The sequence below is a fragment of the Orcinus orca genome, chromosome 21 (genome assembly GCF_937001465.1).
Source record: "Orcinus orca chromosome 21, mOrcOrc1.1, whole genome shotgun sequence".
In the NCBI taxonomy this organism is placed as follows: Eukaryota; Metazoa; Chordata; class Mammalia; order Artiodactyla; family Delphinidae; genus Orcinus; species Orcinus orca.
The window spans coordinates 9,043,246-9,064,597 of record NC_064579.1 but is presented as its reverse complement, the minus strand read 5'-3'; positions in this window follow the sequence as shown (position 1 = coordinate 9,064,597).

The window sequence follows — 21,352 nt, the reverse complement described above, 5'->3', positions numbered from 1 at the left end:
AAATTACTCATTCTTTTCCGTGTTTATAATGCGCACCACTATCTTTTTTTCATCAAGGTAGTACACACTCAGAGTTGCACTGATAAGAGACGTGTGCTTGCTTGAGGACGAGAAAGCAAAGAAGACCATGAACTTAAATTTCAACAGCACTCTTTATTTTTTGTCCCATGTAGTTTTCTTATCACTCCAGTTGGATTAGGCCCAGAGAAGTTATCCATATACAGGCTGGGCACTTATTTTCTAGAGTCAGAATGTTTGGTTCTGAAGCCTATCACTTACTAGATGTGTGACTTGGAAAAGTTACTCATATTTTCTGTTTCTCAATTTACTTACTTTTACATAGAAATAATTACTGAACCTGCTCTAAAGCATTGCTGTGATGATTAAATTAAAAGTAGGAATAAAATGAGAGTGATTGTCTCATAGTAAAGCCTTTAATGACTGTTGAAGATACTGTTTTTACCTCCTTTGTGAAGAAACCAAAAACCCAAGACATTGTATTGTGTCTGGATTTGAACTGGTGGTAGTTTGCAGTTCTGCAAGGAGAAAACCAGACCCGGAAGTTTATTTATTTGTCTGCCTGTTGGTTTCGGATAGCAAGAGATGCCACATAATATTTAGAGAAGGTGGTAAATTAATACAAAGCTAGGGAATTCATTTCACAGCTTAAGTGAGAAAATGTAACTCTTATAAAACATGTTTTATGTCCTAAGTGAAAAACAACAATTTCCAATAACAAACGCAATTTCCAATTACAAAAAGAGTTCACAAATTTAAGTGATCAAATTATTTTAGCTATAAATCTTACTTCTCACTCTTAGGACATAGAGGGAAAGAATTTTATAACTGAGCTTAGAAAGTTGATATGGTTTAATTCTGTAAGACTTGAACCTCCTTGCTTTTTGTTTATATGGTACTGGGCATTGCCATGGACACTGAAATATAAACATCAAATAACTACTTACTCTTCCTTTGACTTCATGGTTAGGAAGCCACTTTGAATGACATAGTTCTTATTATTGATACGATTACATGTCTTTACCTAAAGTTACTCAAAGACATTAAAGTCTATGATTTCTTATTTTTCATCCCATTTAGAAAATGTAGACCTTACACTGCATCATCTTTCAGGACACGTCCAGGTTTGAAATTCCACAACTACAAATGTGTGGATTCAGTATTCCTGGGTGGGTAAGCACTTGCTGGTGTATTGCACTCCTGAGGTGCAGTGGTTAAGTGGTTTGTTTTCATCTTGTGTGGCCATATGAGTTCATGATTCCAAGTGATTTTAAAGATAATTTATCCAGTTAATATCTAATGAGGACCCACTAAAGCCCAGACACTGTGCTATGCACAGGGTTAAACAAAACACACAAGGCGCCTGGTCTCATGAGCTTACATTCTATTTCAGGAGACAGAGGATATATGACATAAATAAAGAAACAAGACTATTTAGGTGGTGCTAAGTTCTGAGAATAGAGTAAAATGAACCATGGCAACAAGTAACTGTGGAGACTGTTAGATCAAATTGTTGGGGAATTCTTACTGAGATGATGCCATTTGGGCTGTATCTGATCTCAGAGACCTCTCTCCAGATCCTTTGTCAAAGGCATTCAACAAAGGCGGTGGGGTTCTTTTGTTTGTTTTTTAATAAATTTTGTATTTTAGAATAGTTTCAGATTTATAGAAAAATTGAGAAAGCAGTACAGAGTTTCCATATGTATCACACCAGTTTCTCCTATGGGTAACATCTTGCATTAGAATGGTGTATTTGTCATAATTAATGAGCCAATTTTGACACATTATTATTAACTAAAGGTCATAATTTATTTCTTAGTTTTTACCTAACGTCCTTTTCTTCTGTTCCAGGATCTCATCCAGGAAACCACATTACATTTTGTTGTCCTGTCTCCTTAGAGGTCTCTAGGCTTGACAGTTTCTCAGATTTCCTTGTTTTTGGTAACCCTGACAATTTTGTGGAATACTGGTCATGTATTTGGCCCTCAAATTAATATTTGTCTGATGATTTTTCTCATGATTGGACTGGAGTAAGGTGTTTCTAAGAGCGGACTACAGAGGTAAAGTGTCATTCTCATTACATCATATCAAGGAGACATACAAGCAACATGAGTTATCAATGAACTATCACTGTTGATGTAACACTGATCACCTGACTGAGTTAGTAATTGTCAGGTTTACTCACTGGATACTTGCTCTCCCCCTCAATCCCTGTTTTTAGTGTATTATTTGGAAGAAAGTCACTATGTTCAGCCTGCACTTAAAGAAAGGGGGTTTATGCTTCGTCTCCTTGAGGGCGGAGTATGTACATAAATTATTTAGAATTCTGCTTGGGAAATTTGTCTATTTTCCCTCACTTATTTATTTACTCAGTCGTTTATATTGGCGTGAACTCAAGGGTACTTATTTTATATGTGAGTTATAATACATTATTACTTTATTTATTTTGGTACTTAAATTTATTCAGCTTTGGCTATTGGGAGATCTTTCAGTTGGCTCTTTGACATACTGCCATCATTGTGGATTCTTTTTCTTTTTTTTTTTTGAGCACTTCCTTACTTTCTGTCACTATAAGATGCTCCAGGGTCATCTTGTAAATTTTCTGCTGCAGTCTTAAAATTAGCCATTTCTCTAAGGAGACCTGGTTCTTTTTATGGGAGACCTGAATTAGAAACCAAGATCTGTGTGCTAGGTGTGCTTACTGCTGCTGGGGTGTTGATGCTTCTAGTTCCCTAGCTGACAGTGTGAGGAAATGTACGTGTATGTACTAACACATATATAAATATATACGAATCTATAAATATTTCTATATGTAACTATCTCTATGTATATTAAGCTAAACATGAGTTCATACTGATGTATCAAACTCTAATCCATTATCACGTTGTTCACTCAAGCTTCATCCCCTTGCTTATCTGAAAACCGCAACTCCAACAGTTAGAAACCTGGATCCCTCCATCCACCATCCATTGACTTAGTTGTTCAGTTTTGGTACACACACATAGTGATTACAGAATCCTTAACCCATGTCCCCATGGGAAACAGCTTTATAAACGGGAGTATGATGATAACGTACAATTGTTTTTTGTCTTATTACTATAAAGTTGTTTCTTTACAGCAATCTGCTATTCTGTTTTTGGTTTTTTTTGGTCAGAGCTTTTTTTTTTTTCAGATCTCAGATGGGGAATTTTATTTACAGCTTTATGCTGCTTAGATAGCAAGGAAGTTATGGAGGGTTCTTGGTCATCCAATCTGTTTAATGGATGTGTGGATGGAAAATAAACTATGAGTATTTTGTGGATGCGAAACAGACATGAGAAAGTGTATAAATAAACTCTTCTTTAAATGAAAGGAATGAGGGGCGAAGGCAGAGGAGTCTAGAACCAAGAATATAGGAAGTTTAGTTGATAAGAACAGTGCAGTTAGAAGATAACCCATTTACTGGCAATAGATGGAGGATTTTAGAGGAAAGGGAAATGAAGCAGTTTCCTTCCTTAGCCTGAGCATATAAAGATGTGCTCCAATATTTTCTTCTAAACATTTTGCATTTCATGATTATGGCTTCATTTTGCATATATTTATGGTATTATAAAATAATCCATCTTTTTCATGTGGTTAACCAGCTATCTCAGTACATTTTGTCGAATAGTCTGTCCTTTCCCTACTGATGTGTGTTGCTACCTCTTTCATGCACTTCTTTATCTGTATGGGTCTGGATTCTGAATTCTCTCTTCCATTGGTCTATTTCTATATCCTTCTGCTAATTCTACATTGTCTTAATAATTATAGTTTTATGATAATTTAATATCTTGTTAGATAAATTGTTCTGGCTTGTTTTTTCCCAATATTGCCAGGATTATTATGTCATGATTATTCTTGCCTCATAGTTGGTCAACTTCCATGAAAAACCCTATTGCGATTGTGAATGGCATTGAATGTATAGACCAACCTAAATAACATTGTGTCAGTGCATCCATGAACTAAGTTCGTCCATTTGGGTTGCTACGATAAAAATACTATAGACTGGCTGGGCTTACAAACAACAAAAATTTTTTTCTCACAGTTCTGGCAGCTGGGAAGTTCAAGATCAAGGAACCAGCAGATTTGTTATCTGGTGAGAGACCCTTCTTGATATTCATAAACAGCCATCTTCTTGCTGTATCCTCACAAGGGTGAGGGAACCCTCTGGGCTCTTTTTTATGAGGGTGCTAATCTCATTCACAAGAGCTCCACCCTCATGACCTGATCACCTCCCCACAGCCTCATCTCCTAATACCATCACATGGGGGGGTTAGGTTTCAACACATGAATTTGCGGGGAGGGGAACACAGATATTCAGGTGATAGCATTCTGCTCTTGATGCCCCTATATTTATGTCCTTTTTGCATGCAAGTACATGTATTCCAGCCCAACAGTCTCAAAAGTATTCACCCATTCCAATATTAACTTAAATTCTAAATCCAAAGTCTCATCTAAATAACATCTAAATCAGATACGAATGAGAATCAAGATACAATTCAGGGCTTCCCTGGTGGCGCAGTGGTTGAGAGTCCGCCTACCGATGCAGGGGATGCGGGTTCGTGCCCCGGTTCGGGAAGATCCCACATGCCGCGGAGCGGCTGGGCCCGTGAGCCATGGCCGCTGAGCCTGCGCGTCCGGAGCCTGTGCTCTGCAACGGGAGAGGCCACAACAGCGAGAGGCCCGCGTACCGCAAAAAAAAAAAAAAAAAAAAAAAAGATACAATTCATCCTGAGACAAATTGCTCTCTAGCTGTGAACCTGTGAAATTGAACAAATTATGTGCTTCTAAAATGCAATGCTGGGACAGGCATAAGATATACGTTTCCACCCAAAAGGGAGAAATAGGAAAGAAGGAAGGAGTGACAGGTCCTGAGCAAGTCCAAAGCCCAATAGGGCACATACAATATTAAAGCCTAGGGCTCCAGAATAATCTTTGGCTTAATGTTCTGTCCTCCAGGCCCACTGGGGCAGGCTTCTCACCTTCCGGATGCGCTTGAGCAGAGGTCCTGCTTTCCAGTACATTGGGGCAAGGGTCTTGCCTCCTGGACCCAGTGGGGCTGCCGTCCTGCCTTTGCAGGTTTGCGGGCACTGCTTGGACCCCCAAGGATCTCTGCCCACAGCTTCGTGCAGCCCTGTCCCCACTGCTCTGGGTGGCCAGTCCTTGTGACAGCTCTCTGCTTGGGTCCCACCATCGATGTTGGTCTTGTTGTTTGAAATCTAAGTGGAGGCAGCCAGGGCTTGGGCAACCTGTAGAGGCAGTGCTGCCTGGAAGCCACCAAAGTTTGCTGCTTGTGTCCTCTGGAGAGGTGGCCACTGTGGCCTGTGCATCACTGAGGTAGCCAGAGCTGCACCTGGGACAGCTGAGAAGCATGGCAATGGAGTGCAAGGAGTGCAAGGGTCCAAAGTCCTGCAGGTACCAGGGGCCCCTCCTGTGAAACTGCTCTGCTCCCAGACCTTGCACTCTGGACCTGCGATGGAAGGGGCAGGCCTGATGATCTCTGAATTGCCTTTAGGGTCCTTCGTTCATTGTCTTGGAGAATAGTTCCTGCCTTCTAATCTCCTGACCATTTGGTCTCCTGGTCACACCCTTAACATTCTTTCCTGAGAAGCTTTCTCACATACATAGGCTGAGAATTCTCCAAATCTTTAAGTGCTGCTTTCCTTTTCGATTAACAATTCTGTCTTTAAATCATTTCTCTTTTCTCACATCTTACTATAAGCAGCCGGAAGTCAAGCCATACCTTCAACACTTTGCTTAGAAATAGCTTCAGTTTAATGTATAATTTCATTACTAGCAAGTTCTACCTTCCAGGAACACTAGAACATAAACACAATTCAGCCAAGTTCTTTGCCACGTTATAACAAGGATGGTTTTCTTCCATTGTCCAAAACATGTGCCTCATTTCCATCTGAGATCTCATCAGAATGGTCTTTACCAACCATAGTTTTTGGTTGATTGGTTTTACCAACCAATCAACATTCATTTCAAGATTCCTTAGGTATTCTCCAGGAAGATTGAGAGTTTCTCTAAAGCTTTCCTTTTCCTTTTTCTTTCTGAGCTGTCGTCAGAATCACTCTTAACAGTCTGTTCAAGGCAATGTGGACTTTTTTTTTAGCATGAACCTGAAAACTCTTCCAGCCTCTATGCGCTACCCAGTTCCAAAGCTGCTTCCCCATTTTTAGGTATCTGTCACGATAGTATCCCACTCCCAGCACCAATTTCTGTCTTAGTCCATTTGGGCTGCTATAATGAAAAGACTATAGACTGTGTGGCATATAAACAGATACTTTTTTTCTCACACTTTTGGAGGCTTTGAAGTCCAAGATCAAGGAACTCGCAGATTTGGTATCTGGTGAGAGCCCCTTCCTGGTCTGCAGAGATAGCCATCTTCTTGCTGCATCCTCACGTGGTGGAAGGGGTGAGAGAACCCTCTGGGGTCTCTTATAAAGGCATTAATCCCACTCATGGGTCTCTACCCTCATGACTTAATCACCTCCCAAAGGTCCTGCATCCAAATACCACCACATTGGGGATTAGGTTACAATATATGAATTTTGGGAGGACACAAACATTCAGTCTACAGCATTATATTTAGAATTCTTTGTGTTCATTCTACAGCATTCATCATTTATTCATTCAACAATGAGATGGTATATAGCAAGAATATAAGAGTTCATGGTTGAGGTAAGGTAGGGAAAAGATTAATAAAGGAGAGGAAACTAAGGAGTTATATTGCTACACTGACATTATGTTAGAAAGATCATTTTTGTTTTATTCACAAATACAAAGGATTGTGACTGGAGCAGTATTAAAGATGTTGGAGAGAGTGAATGAGTCAGCAGCTAAAATGTTTAAGGAATCATGGGAACATCCAAGGGTGTGTATATGACTTGAAGAAGGAATGAGTGAACGTGGTGGAGTCTAATGACATGAAAGTCAAAGTCAGGAGGCTTCAAGAGAGGAGAGAGGGGCAACGGTTTGGAAGGAGCAATGAAGATCATTCATACTGTGCAGCCATGTAAGGGCAGACCTTATATGGTCTGTGGTTATAGACCTTGGGAAGAATTTTTGTTTTGTTTTGTTTTTACACGGAGTGACAGGTTAAGGCAGGAAATCTTGCTTATAGTTTCCTGTGCTGGTGGGTACCTGTATCTATCTATCTATCTATCTATCTATCTATCTATCCATCTATTTATAGTTTACCTTGTAATTGAGAATGTAGCCCTTCAGTCCTGGCTTTGGGGGAGGAGAGTGACAGTTCTCACTTTGCCTTCCCCAGTCTCAAGAAATTGCCTCTTGACTCTACTGGGCACTAAAACTTAAGTTCCTTTGTTCCCAAATCTGCTCTTGTCCCTCCCACAGCCTAGCAGAATAATCAGGCTGCTGCTTACAGCCTACTTTCCAGTATCTTCTTTATTTGGCCCCTGAGATGTCCTTTATGCCCTTATTCCTCAAATATGTATTTTAAAAGATGTTTATCATATACATTCCAGCCTTTATCACTGCTTAGGGCTAAAAATGGAAGTTCTTTACATTTGCTCTTTCTCCTTAAAAATGGACAAGCAAAAAAGTTCATGTGAAGACCAAAATTACCATGTAACATTATAAAACAATTTTGAAACCATAGCAACAGAAATAACTGTTGCAGCATTTTTGAACTTCTGTAGAAATGGCCTATTTTCCAACAACAGTTTACACATCAACATATGTTGTTCAAATATTTGATACGATTCAGCCATTTCATTTTTACTTTGTGGAGCACATATTGCAAATAGCCTAATCATATATAGTCATTTGTGCAAGTAGTTATTTTCTCAAACGGTAAAACAGTATGTGGGTGTGTACAAAAGTATGGCTGTTTAAATATTTGAATAACACTCAGATAACGTATTTTAATCAAACAAAAGTGATTTTCCCTTTTTCACTATTATCTGATGTTGATTCGTATATTCAAACACTATTTGCAAAATTCTCTTTTGGGCATCGCACATTTAAATCACATCACTTTAATAGGTTAGCCCGAAGCCGTACCACTATTTGATGTGGGCAAGTGGACCTGATTCTGTTCAGTGCTCAGGGACCCCTTACTCCCTCCAGCTCTTTGCAGCTCTTGTTTTGATATTTTCTAAGTGCCCCTGCCATGTCTTCAACTGTCAGGGTGGCAGTACCTTCTGGGTGAGGTACCATGAGCCCAGATGCCTTCTAGGTGGGTTATTCAATCCTCCGTCCGTCTGTGGGCATCAACCAGATGCCCAGAGAAACCCTGCAAGTCATGCAACCACTCGCACGTCACTTCCTGGAAGATGGTTTGGGCAGCCACCATTCTCGTTGTAGTCACCTGATTTCATTCTTGGGAAATTGGGCCGTCAGAAACATAGACACGGGGACTTCCCTGGTGGTCCAGCGGTTAGGATTCCGTGCTTCCATTGCAGGGGGTATGGGTTCGATCCCTGGTCTGGGAACTAAGATCCTGTATGCCATAGGGCTGGGACACAAAAAAAAGATGCTCACCCAGTGATTTGGGGTGACTCAAAAAACATTTGCTCACGTAGCCTAAAGGGGGCTCCACCCCAAAGATGTGTTATGAAAACATCCCCTCTCCTATCCCATCATCGTGGTCTGTTTCTTTGAGAGTAAATCCCAGGGGATCACTTCAGCCTTGTCACTTATTCTTTACAGGAAAGTGAATCCAGCAAGTTTCCTAAGGCTGCAAAAATCTTAGAGAAGAAACAATAACCTTTGCATTCCCATCTTCTCCTTAGGAAGTCAAGTTTACAGTGATTTCCAGAGGAGTTAAATGGGCCTCACTTTCCTGGCAGGAGGATGAATGCCATCCTCTGCGCCTACAATGGCTATGAGAACCTTGAGAGATGGAGCCAGCCCCCGAAGCTCACTGATGGTTCACAGGCACTAAGGCCAAGCGCAGAAGCCCCATGCAATCAGCTGCTGAGGCCAGTGCAGCTTGATGAAAAAACGGTGGTAAAATCTCCATATAAATCCATGCTTTCTTTCTCTTTCTTGTAGCCCAAATGCCAAAATATGGCAAGAGGGAGGCCATTTTCACTGATTTCTGGCCCATTCAGAAATACTAGAAATCTCCCGAGGAGCGGTGGTAGGGAAATTTATAGCTCGGTTTTGCTGACCCTGTAGGTTTAGATGAGAATCAAAATGTACTATTTGTTTGTGGGATTTTTCTTTCTCCGTGGGGAATAGACAGATTACGAAAGAGGCTCTGAAAACCCATCCAAACCTGTTCACATTGGTATATCAACGTTGTGGAAGCAAAGACTTTGCGGGAAAAACAACCTTCTGGTTTTCCAACTTTTTATTTGCTTTTCCTAGACTACTCCTGACGGAGGCTAAAAAGCAAATAGAAAAACATAGCGATGGGGCTTCCCTGGTGGCGCAGTGGTTGAGAGTCCGCCTGCCGATGCAGGGGACACGGGTTCGTGCCCCGGTCCGGGAAGATCCCACATGCCGCGGAGCGGCTGGGCCCGTGAGCCATGGCCGCTGAGCCTGCGCGTCCGGAGCCTGTGCTCCGCAGCGGGAGAGGCCACAGCAGCGAGAGGCCCGCGTACAGCAAAAAACAAAACAAAACAAAAAAAACATAGCGATGTAAGCACAATAGCAGTAGATACAAATCAATTCTTATCCAGTTTTTCTTTAATATAAGTGGGATATTTGGAGATATTAATTCACTATGCACGGCCCTGCATAAATAGAGAATAACGATAGAAACATGCATTTAATTATCTGTTTTTTGTCTGAGGAATAGAGAAGTGTCTGCAATGGTATTATTACAGAGTCACCCATCAGGTCTCTGAGCAAATGACAGAGAACAGAACGTAGGTGATCTGGGGGCCGGTTATCTTATCCTCTCTGAAACCGGAAGTCTGGAGCGGGACTCAAGGGATTCAGGAAGCCCATCTTCCATATTTTAAAAGGCTTAAATAAAGAGTTGGACTCAGATTCACAGCCTTCTTCTGCCCGTCTGCTCACCCCATTCTGTATTCTACATAGTAGGCTTGGAAGAAAGTCACAGCGAGTCTGAGACACTGACCAGCTGCCTGGAAGACATGGGGGCTAATTTTTCCTGAAGCAAATCGTCAAAATCTTGTTAGTGCAGAAAGGAATTTGAGGGATAAACTGCAAAAGGGAAAGAGCGTGGAAGAGGGGAAAAAGAGGGAAGGAAAAATGGGTTGGGAGGGATCTATTGATTCTCTAATTGGGAGTTAATTCAAACTTTTTGGTTAGCGTCCATGGGCACAATGGGCTGAACTTACAGCAACAGAGACAACAACAAAAGATGTGGACCACACAGGGAACATCCCTCCACTTCAGCTGAAGTTCAGCCAATCAGCAGAGCCAGTCTCTGCAAGCTATGTTCCTCATTTTGAGCATCTGAAGCTTTCTCATGTTGGGATCAAAAACAAACACACATGCAAATAATAAATACAGGCACTGAATTAGTTTCCTAGGACCGCCGTAAAGTACTGCAAACTGGGTGGCTTAAACAACAGGAATTTGTGATCTCACCGTTCCGGAGGCCAGATGTCCAAGATCAAGGTGTCAGCAGGGTCGCTTCCTTCTGAAGGTTGTGACGGAGAATCTGCCCCAGGTTTCTGTCCTCGCTGCTGTAGTTTACTGGAAATTTTTGGCATTCCTTGGCTTGTAGACACATCACCCCAGCTCTGCCTTTGCCTTCCCGCGACCTCCTCCCTGTGCGCATTTCTCTCTTTATGTCCACATTTCCCCCTTCACAAGGACACAGTCCTATAGGATGAGGGCCCACCCTAATGACCTCATCTTAACTTTATCATCTGCAAAGACCCTATTTCCAAGTAAGGTCACATTTATTGGTACTGGCAGAATTTCAACACATGAATTTTTGGGGAGATGCGCTTTTACCCATAAAGGGCATGGTTATAATAATTAATTTAAATACAGCCTTAATTTGAAAAAGGCAAAAGACAAAATAAAGTAAAAAATCTTGCGTTTAAATTTAAGAAACTAAATTCTAATGTGGCTTCTGTGGTATAATTAAAGGACGTCATAGTCATATCAAAACTGTCTTATTTGCATTTGCAATTTTTGGGACATAATATGTGAGTACTTTTGAGGACAATGTCTATAAAGAGAGCCCCCGGCAGAAGAGTGTTAATAGATATTGTGGAACATGATTTTACAACTGAAATATCTCTTGCACATAAAGAATCATGGCAACAGCTTTTGTTAGGATAAGTGATGACTTTTTTTTTTTTTTACATCTTTATTGGAGTATAATTGCTTTACAATTGTGTGTTAGTTTCTGCTTTATAACAAAGTGAATCAGTTATACATATACATATGTTCCCATATCTCTTCCCCCTTGCATCTCCCTCCCTCCCACCCTCCCTATCCCACCCCTCCAGGCGGTCACAAAGCACTGAGCTGATCTCCCTGTGCTATGTGGCTGCTTCCCACTAGCTATGTATTTTACGTTTGGTAGTGTATATATGTCCATGCCACTTTTTAATATTAAACGACTTGTGTTCTTTTTCTACTTTTATAAAATCAAGTTTGGTTCTGCCTCTTCCTTCACCACTCCTTCCTGATCTTACCTTTAAATGCTTTACACCTGAGGTTTTTGTCTGAGCCAGAAATGGGCATATTCCCTATAAAAAGTTTTAGTCAGGAACAAGGAATAAACATTTCCTGTTGAACATAATTTGGTTAGGAAACAGGTGAGTGTACTTTCTGCGTGAGGCAAAGTTACCAACAGCTCTCTGATCTTGAAAATGATCCCTTGATTTCACCCATATTTATCACATATTGAATATCTTAGGAAATGAATCACTATCACATGATTAAAATAATCTCTGTATTTTAATTCTCAGAGTTCCCATGGGAATAAAACTAAGCTTCTCTGTATGTAAAAAAGGAATTGAAGGGATTGAAAGTCCTACTACAGAAAGTGGTAATAAAAATGGTTTCAGAATCCTACAACACTAGTGGTATTCTATGATTGAAGAGCCTTGGTTACAAATTGATGCTGGGGGCTTCCCTGGTGGCGCAGTGGTTGGGAGTCCGCCTGCCGATGCAGGGGACGTGGGTTCGTGCCCCGGTCCGGGAGGATCCCACGTGCCGCGGAGCGGCTGGGACCATGAGCCATGGCCGCTGGGCCTGCGCGTCCGGAGCCTGTGCTCCGCAGCGGGGGATGCCGCGGCAGGGAGGCCCGCGTACCGCAAAAAAAAATTGATGCTGGGAGGTTAGTGGATTTAACCTAAAGGACACACACGCACACGCACACACACACACACACACACACACACACACTCTCTTTCTGATGTTGCCCCCGTATTGGGATTCTAAGGTTAGATGATATGCATTTTCCCCATGGTGTATTTACTCGGAAGGAATGGATTGAGCACTGAGATCTGTCAGTTACTATGTCAGTACCTATGGAGGAGAATCACACAGAGAATCGTCCTGCTGGGTTGATTCTAGACTCTCATTAGGTCATCGTGTTCCACTTATGTCACCACAGAGATTCATACAGAGTTAGAGATGGTAGGGCTCACTTAGTCCTCCCCTTTGTAGATAAGGACACAGATGAAATGACTTGCTCAAGGTCATTGTGCTTCCTGGAAGATCCTAGTGTAGAATCCAGCTCAGTGGAGTCCCCACTATTGTTCTTTTCACTGCATCACAGTTGACTTAGGAATTTTCACGTCTGAGTTTGGAAAATTTTCTTCATTTCATTCCAGGTGCTTTAAATTTATATTTAGAGTTGGTTGTACTGTCTCAAGTATGAGAGGATATTATAGGCCATACCTAGATTATTTGAGTTGTGTGTGTGCGCGCGCACGCGTGTGTGTGTGTGTGTGTGTGTGTGTGTGTGTGTGTGTTTGGGAGTTTAGAGGGAGAGGGAGAGAGAGAGAGAGCTTATCGGTGAAGTGCATTGTCAATCATTTAGCTAAGAGAAGGAATAAGAATCTTCAGAGAGATCGTTTGTTTATAATATGTGCTTATGTGATCTGACAGTCTCACTTTCCAAAATTGAATTAATAAATCATTCACAGTACTGGCTAGAATAGTTAATACACTTTTCGTGCCTCAGCAGAGAGGAAAATGGCCCTACTTTCCTTAGCTTTATGACACATTAAACCTAAATAGAATTAATGATTGAGCTTTTGAATCATATTTACTGTGGAGAGCTCCACTTGAAGGCCGGTGAGCTACAGAAATACACAGGAAACTTCTTATAATATTAAAAACAGCTTTTTATTGGCTCTGGGAACTTTTTTTAGGTGTTGAGTTACCATTACTTGATAACATAAACTCTGTGTGTGCGTGTGCGTGTGTGTGTGTGTGTGTATGTGTAGGAATTTTCCAAGCTTTTATGTATATCAAACTGTTAGGACTGGAAGTTTGGGACTGACATGTACACACTGTTATATTTAAAATAGATAACCGACAAGGATCTACTGTAAAAAAAAACTATTAAGAAAACATATCCATGTTTTATATTATTTATTTATTTATAAAATTCATTTTTATTGGAGTATAGTTGATTTACAATGTTGTGTTAGTTTCAGGTGTACAGCAAAGTGAATCAGTTATATATATACATATATCCACTCTTTTTTTAGATTCTTTTCCCATATAGGTCATTACAGAGTATTGAGTAGAGTTTCCTGTGCTATACAGCAGGCCCTTATTAGTTATCTATTTTATATATAGTAGTGTGTATATGTCAATCCCAATCTCCCAATTTATCCCTTCCCCATCATACTATTTAATCTTTCTTGAATCTTCCAAAGCCCTTTATATTCTGTGGGGAGAGAGCAAGAGGGAGGGATAGAGATGGAGGGGAAGAGGGAGGGAAGGAGAGAGGGAGACAGAGAGACACAGAGACAGAGAGAATGAATAGAAATACAATTTTTTGCTGGCCTTCAAGGGGCAAGTTAAAGGAAAGGAGAAATCTTCATCTTGAAATTAGTTCTTAAGTGATTTCTGATATTTTCTAGTCACTGGGACATTCTGAAGTAGAGGTGGAAGATGACAGTAACAATTAGATATTTGAAAGGGTGGAGATAAACAAACACATTGGATTTTTCTCTCCTCTGCTAGAGCAGTTAATTATTGAAATGTTAAGTTTATTATATCTAATGAATAATTAAAGCATAATTTTAATGAAATATACTTTAGGATTTTAAAGTTAGAGCAAAACATGGTAATTTTATTGCAACAACATCAAGACATGTCTTTCTTCCCTTTGGCAAGTTTTCTACTCAAGAAAATGCCATTTCTGTGATCAGAATATATTTTCTTCTCTCTTACAATTCTAGAACAAGGAGGGTGGATTAAAAGGTTATTTCATCCATTCTTCTGGCTTTAGACTAAACCACTTCTAGATCATCTCAGGTAGATTTTTAAAGGAGATCTACACGTTTACTTGTTCTGTTTCCTTTAAATGATGCATATTATTCACATAGATATAATGCATATTATATATTTTCAAGTTAGAGTAATACTTCTCAAGTAAAAACAAATGAACCTTCTGTCTAAAACAAGCCTTCATGCCAATATATGCACGACAGAAATGGACATTCCACTCAATCATTGGGTTTTTCAGAAATGTTAACGTTTCATTTTATTTTTACATTTTTACATTGATACCTTGTAGACTGTAAAAAATATTATCAAAAGAAGGAAATAGGGAGGTAAAAGGAAATATTTACCATTATCAAATGATAGATAACTAAAGGTACCTTCTTTTAAAAATAACACATCAATAGAGAAAATGGAAAGAAGAGATGGCCTCTCTGAGACCAAATTTTCATTCTTCTCCCTAGACATATGGGTGATATCATATTATTTACCTTTTTATATGAAAGTTTCTTCTACTCCCTTCTGAATATTAATTTCCACAATCCAGACATTCAGAGGAGCATGGCAGGAAATATGGGGAAGCATTAACAACTCCAGAGGTTACTTGAGTAAATAGTCATAGAGCTTTGTCCAAGATAGAAGGCTGGCTAACCTAGGAAAATACCATAATCCTCAGAAACCAGAAACTAAAAGACCAAAGCATATGTGTTAAAAGTTCTGGCAATGCAGCAAGTATGAGTAGAATCAATGAATATCATGTTAAGGCACGAAACTTAACAGGAACACGAACCCACTCTTTTTAGAGCTCTTCTTAGATATTACCTTTTTTCAGAGGGAAGAAGGAACAGAAGCTGAACTTCTGGTTGGCAAAACAAAAAAGTGAACAAACAAAACACTTTTGTCTTCTTTTTACGTCCTAAATATTTGCTTAATATACTAGATTAACTGCGTTTTTTAAGCCAGTGGCACATAAGGAATGAATCCAACCTTCTGTCTATCATCCGTTTACGCAGTGCTGTAATATCTTTGCTGAGTTAATTAATCCCTTAGAGATTTCTCTCCAAATCAGATTTTTGTCCTTTGTTTCTGAGAAGCTGAATTGCTGGCGACGTGCAAAGCTTTTGCAGTCATCAGTTTATAACTTGAGAACAATGATAGAGGGCAAATTAATCAATTTATTAATCGATTAATCAATAAGTCAAAGTATGAGAAGGAAAAAAAGACACAGAACTGTGATTTATTAGTTTTTAAGTTTTCCTACCACCTGGATCTCAAGATAGCAATTGAATTTGTTTTCTGACCTAAGAAGCCCAAAATACTTGGATCGCAAATCCTTGCCACCCACTCGGGTGGGTGAGATGGTTGACATTTGTTTATGAGTGGGATGAGATTGGGGTGGGGCTAGTGCAGTGGGAAGCTGATGAAGAAAAGACGTGAGTGGAAGAGAGGAAAGAGGAAAGATGCTTTCTCTTCTCGAGACTGAAGAGCCTACTGACACCATTTATCTAAAGAGAGTAGGTTACCCATTGCATATGAGACATCTGTTTATGCAAAAATAAATAATACAAATGTGCAAAAGGAAAGTTAAAGTGGCAGAGTGCTACTGATGTGTTTCTAATGATAGAGGAAAAACATATAGGGTATATGCATTGGTCAGGGTTCCCCAGAGAAACATTACCAATGAGAGAAAGAGGGAAAGAGAGGAGCTGATTTATTTTAAGGGGTTGGCTTATGCCGTTGTGGGAGCTCATGCATTTGAGATCTTCGGGGCAGGCAGGAGATGCAGGGAAGAGTGGCTTTTGCAACTTGAGTCTGAAGGCAGAATTCTTTTTCCCTTGGGGAGCCGCAGTGGTTTTCTCTTAAGGCCTTCAACTGATTGGAGGGAGTCTACTCTATGGTGGGTCATTGATTTGACTCAAAACTACTGATTTAAATGTTAATCACATCTAAAAAATACCTTCACAGCAACATCTAGATTGGTGTTTGACCAAAAACTGGCTACCGTGATCTAGCCAAGTTGACACATAAAATTAACTATCACAGGGGAATAATATTAACCTATTATTTACTTGGCGAAAGAACATGCTGTGTGCTGCTAATCTCAGCACACTGAGTCAAGGTGTACTGGGTTTGAAGGCGAGAGATTCGGTATGTGTCCTTGATTCGTCAGGCAAGCAGCCTAAGATAGTGCCAACATTTTTCCTTGAAAAATCAGGCAGATTTTGGTAATGTAAAAGAGGTAGGGAACCAAAGGATGAGCAACAGTTGCCTCAGCGTTGACACAGAAGCTTCTATAACACATGGAGGCGAAGAACCCCTGTCAACAGTTGAATACGTATTCAATGCATCTAGAGCTCATGGAACAACCATCAGTAGAAGTTAGTTTTGAGAGTCTCTCACATATAGATGGCAACTGAGGCCGTGTGAATGACCAGCGGGAGGCCTAGAATGATGAAGAAGTGTCCCAAGGGAACAAGAGGAAGTAGAGGAAGAAGATTCAGCACAGCGTACCAAGGAGGAATAGTGATGGGATGAGAATGACACTGAGATAAAGAGAATGACAACCAGGAAAAGTGGTGTTATGGAGGTCAAGGCATTTTAAGGAGGACTTTAAGATGAGGGGAGTGTTCAATAATGTGAAACATCAAAAGGAAGTTATAATAAGACCAGGTCTGAAAACATCCCATTGGATTTGAAAATCAGCAGGTCACTATTGCCTTTTGCTAGTATAGTTTAAGTAATGATTTAAGTAATGTCGTAATACCCCCATCTTTTATGAAGCTCTGTGTTGTGCTCTGTATGTACTGTCTCTTTTAATACTTCCTATAACCCGAGAAGCAGGTATTTTTACCACTGTCCCTATTTTATAGATGTATACACTCAAGTTTAGAGATGTTAAGTGTCTTTCCCAAGGTCACACAGCTAAAGATTGGGACATGGGTCTCTAATCCATTTCTGTTTGAATCCAAAGTCTGTTCTCGTCATTCAACTGCTTCCTTTGCTCCATGGAGTAAAGGAGGCTAACCTAGTTCATAGGGGTCCATGGAATAAATGAGAACTGGGAAAGGGGAGAAAGGGATTATAGATCATTATTTTCAAGGATAGTAGCTAGAGGGAAGATGCATGTTTGAGAGCTACTTTGAGGCATGAGAAAGTTGTGCATGTTTGTACATTGCAAGAAAGGAATCAAGAGAAAAGGAAAGGATGACGATATAGGTGATAAAAGCAGGCAAAGGAGCAAGGTCTCGGGGGAGTCACAGGATGTGAGCTTAAGTGGACCCCCTGGAAAGACAAACTGAAAAGTAACAAGTGACACCGCTTTCCCTTCGACTGAGGAGAAATAAAATGTGGTCAGAAGAAGGCAGAGCAACATTTAAATGTAGGATGGGGTGGGAGATTGGTTAGAATTAGTTGAGAAAAATGAATGCCACAGGTTATTCTGAAGGAGGTCAAAGAGTACATGGTGTACTACAGTGAACAAGAACAAGGCTCAGGGCACATTCTCCCTCAGTTCCAGTTCTACTTCTACCCCTTCCCCCTCATTCCATATCTGGCTGGCTATCCTTCCGGGCTCAGGTTACATGTTATCTCTGTAGAAAAGCCTTTCCTGACCACCTTCTCTGGAGAAAGCCTTCCTCTTATTCTGTATCTCATGACCTCACAATTTGTCAATATTTTGTCTGTGTTTACCTTTTTCCCTATGTCCTTCTCTCCCACTATAACAGGATCTCCATGAGAATACCTCCATATTTCTTCTCACCTCTGTACTTCTTACTTCTAATACAGTACTTCTTGGAACATAGTAGGTCTTGAGCAATATGTGTTGAATGAAAAAAATTGAAAGCCACTCTCTATTGTTCAATAGCTGTGTGACCATGGGCAAGATAATTTAACTTCTCAGGACTCCATTTTATCATTTGTGTAATAGAAATACTTATCATACCCTATCTGAGGGGTCTCATGAGCATAAAAGAAGAGGATGAACATAAGAACTTAATTTTTGTCTGATAACATAATATGTCCAATAACTATTAGCTATACTTTTGTTGGGTGTGGGAATGCTAAGGTTTGGATGGTGTTGTGTAAAACAAAGTCTAAGATCTCAAAGGAAGCTTTTCAAAATGGTAACAGAATCCAGATGGAGATCTTCTCTTCTTGGACTGATGGATTGGTGACCACTTAGAATGTTGTTTGAGAATGAAGACAAAAGAAGGTACTCACAAAAGGGAACTGGATCTTAAGACTATACACAGCCGATTCAAGGGGAAGGGATTAGAAGGGAATTTAAACCAAGTACATTTCCTTTCAGACAAGTGCTCTCCTCTGAACGGTCCAGCCAACATCGCAAAGCCCTTGTCAATACCACATCTCATTACACCTAGCTTGATGCAGCTTAATACCAAGCAATATGCCCCATTAATCAAATTTAAGGCAGTAAAACTAGAATCTGGGAGTTGTAACCTGAGTCACTTTTCCCCAGGTAAATAGGAATGTGTTTTTCTATAAATTGCTTTGAGGTGCCCGGAGATTTCTTTAATTGAATTGCAAGAAATGATGGCCAATGCTTGTTTGATGGGGTCATGGTGTCATGTCTTTTCTCTTCTTCCATTACATTTTCCCCCAGATAAGAAGGCTTCACAGACTCTGGATTAAAAAAACACACGACTACTATGACAAAAGGAGGAGGTGAAGAAAAGTTTGCTGTTTGCTTCCAATGGCTCAGCAAGCGCTGAAAGTTCTCTGTGACTGAACATGGGGTTGGAAGGTGAAAAATTCAACGTTCTGGTAGGTTCCATCAGACTGGCCATCTCAAGAATCATATTTGGGAACCATTCTCTAAGATACTAACCCCTAAACCACAAATAGTGCTCAGATGCATCCTGAAATCCACCTAGAATTGTTTACTAACATTTAAACTAGACTCCATTTAGATCTAGAGTAGATCCTTGCATAATACAATTTTACGCATCTTTGTATATAGAAGATACATATTCTTCATTCATCCTTGACTAGCACAGAAACATTAAAGCTGTCATCATTCTATTTGTCAAGATTCGTTATTTTTTATTCCTCTTTAGTTATTAATAATGCATAAGCAGAGAGGTTTTGGGGCTCCTTCTAGATGCTTTATTTCTTTATTCTCCTTGTTTTCTCAGCATGAAAACTTATCAAAGCTACCTCTCTAATCTATTGTTCTTTGCCTTGAACGCTCTTTGTCAGATGCTTATCTTTGAGGTTTTAAGCCTTTAAAAACACTCTTTTAATCTCCCTTTATCGAATTGCACTGTACCTGGCTACAGGCTCTCCTAATATCATCCTCTTCTTTTTGTTTACATCCAGGTCTGAGTGCACAGATAAAAGTTGAATAGGACGCAGTGAACATTTCCTCAACTGCCCCTGTGAAACATGCATTAGACATCCACCAACTTCTAGAGGAATGATTTTCCAGTTCTAACCTCAAAGTGGCAACATCCAATTTATCCTATACCACTCCCTATGTTTCATAGCCAGGAAGGGCATGTCTAATATCCACTAAATCCAGCCCCTGTCCACCACTCACCTTAGCTGCTGGGTGTCAAAGTATGGTATACATAGAGGAAGCACGCTGGTGTTTTCTTATACCACTACTTCCCCTCTAAGACTCTTCTGTCAACCAGCCAAGACAACGTTGTCAACCAGGCAATCCAACATTTTGCACCCATATTTCTGTGTTATATACTAATTTTCTAACTGCTGCTCAATTTTTCCCATACATTATGTTTATACCAGATCTTAGCCATTTCATTGTGCTACGTTCTTTCTATCTCAAATTTATACTTGAACACTCTACAACCAGTGCTTCTTAAAATTGGTTGCACACTGGAGTCACTTAGGGGACTTCAAAAGCTAACATTTCCACTGCCTGATTCTCCATCCCAGACCAATTAAATTAGAATCTCCAGATGAGGCTCAGACATCAGTATTTTATATAAAATCTCCCCAGATAATTATAATATGCAGCTAAGTTTTGAAAACCACTGTTAACCCATTGGTACCGCCATGCTGTGAGATTTCTGCCTAACTTACTATTAGGCAGTGTTTGTAACAAAAAGGTCTTTTGCTTTCTCTGAAATCCAGCTCGGGTCTCTCAGATGCTTTCTCCAAAAGTTGGTGCAGGCAGTCTGATTAACTGAGTTAATGCACACTCACATCTAGTTCTCCCAGGGAGAGAGTCGTAATCCTCTCATATTCACTTGCAGAAACTCAGGAATTGGGCCAAGTTAATAACGTTCTTCTACTTGTATTAGAAGAATTAAGGGAGGCAAATTTCTAGAGAGGTAGGGGCAGCAAACGAGCAGAGAGGCAGTTCACCTATCCAGAGACAGAAAATGTAGAGAAGTAATATTCCCTTTAGTTCATCCATCAGGTCATTGAGTAACCCAAGTTCTTCATATTCAAGACAAATCGACATTTTATCTCTTTGGTTAGTAATTGTGCCTTAACAATATGCCATATGCATAAGTGGGTTGGGTTCAACCTTTTCCTACTGCAACTAATACGCTTATTTAGAGAGGATGCTTACCTGCAGCTGCTGTCATGTTGTGGGACCAGATGGCTTCAGGATGCAGTCTTCCGTATGCAAATGATATTCACCTAGAGGCTTGATTGGAATATAAATTAAAGCATCACTTCACAATAAACTATATGTGTTTGGTGATCGATACAGAACTCTAACTTTCTCAAGTTAATGCCTGTTAATGACAGGCTCCCAATGCTAGCTGTAGACAGTTACATGCAAGATTATAAATCATGGTGATGTCTTAGCCCTGAATTATTAATCTTCGCTCCCCCCCGCATTACATAATTGATAATGACTATATTGACAGTTCCAAGAGGGCTCCGGAGATGGATCTGTTCGGTGGAAGGAAAAGCATTACCACTGTGGAGTGCAGCAAACAGT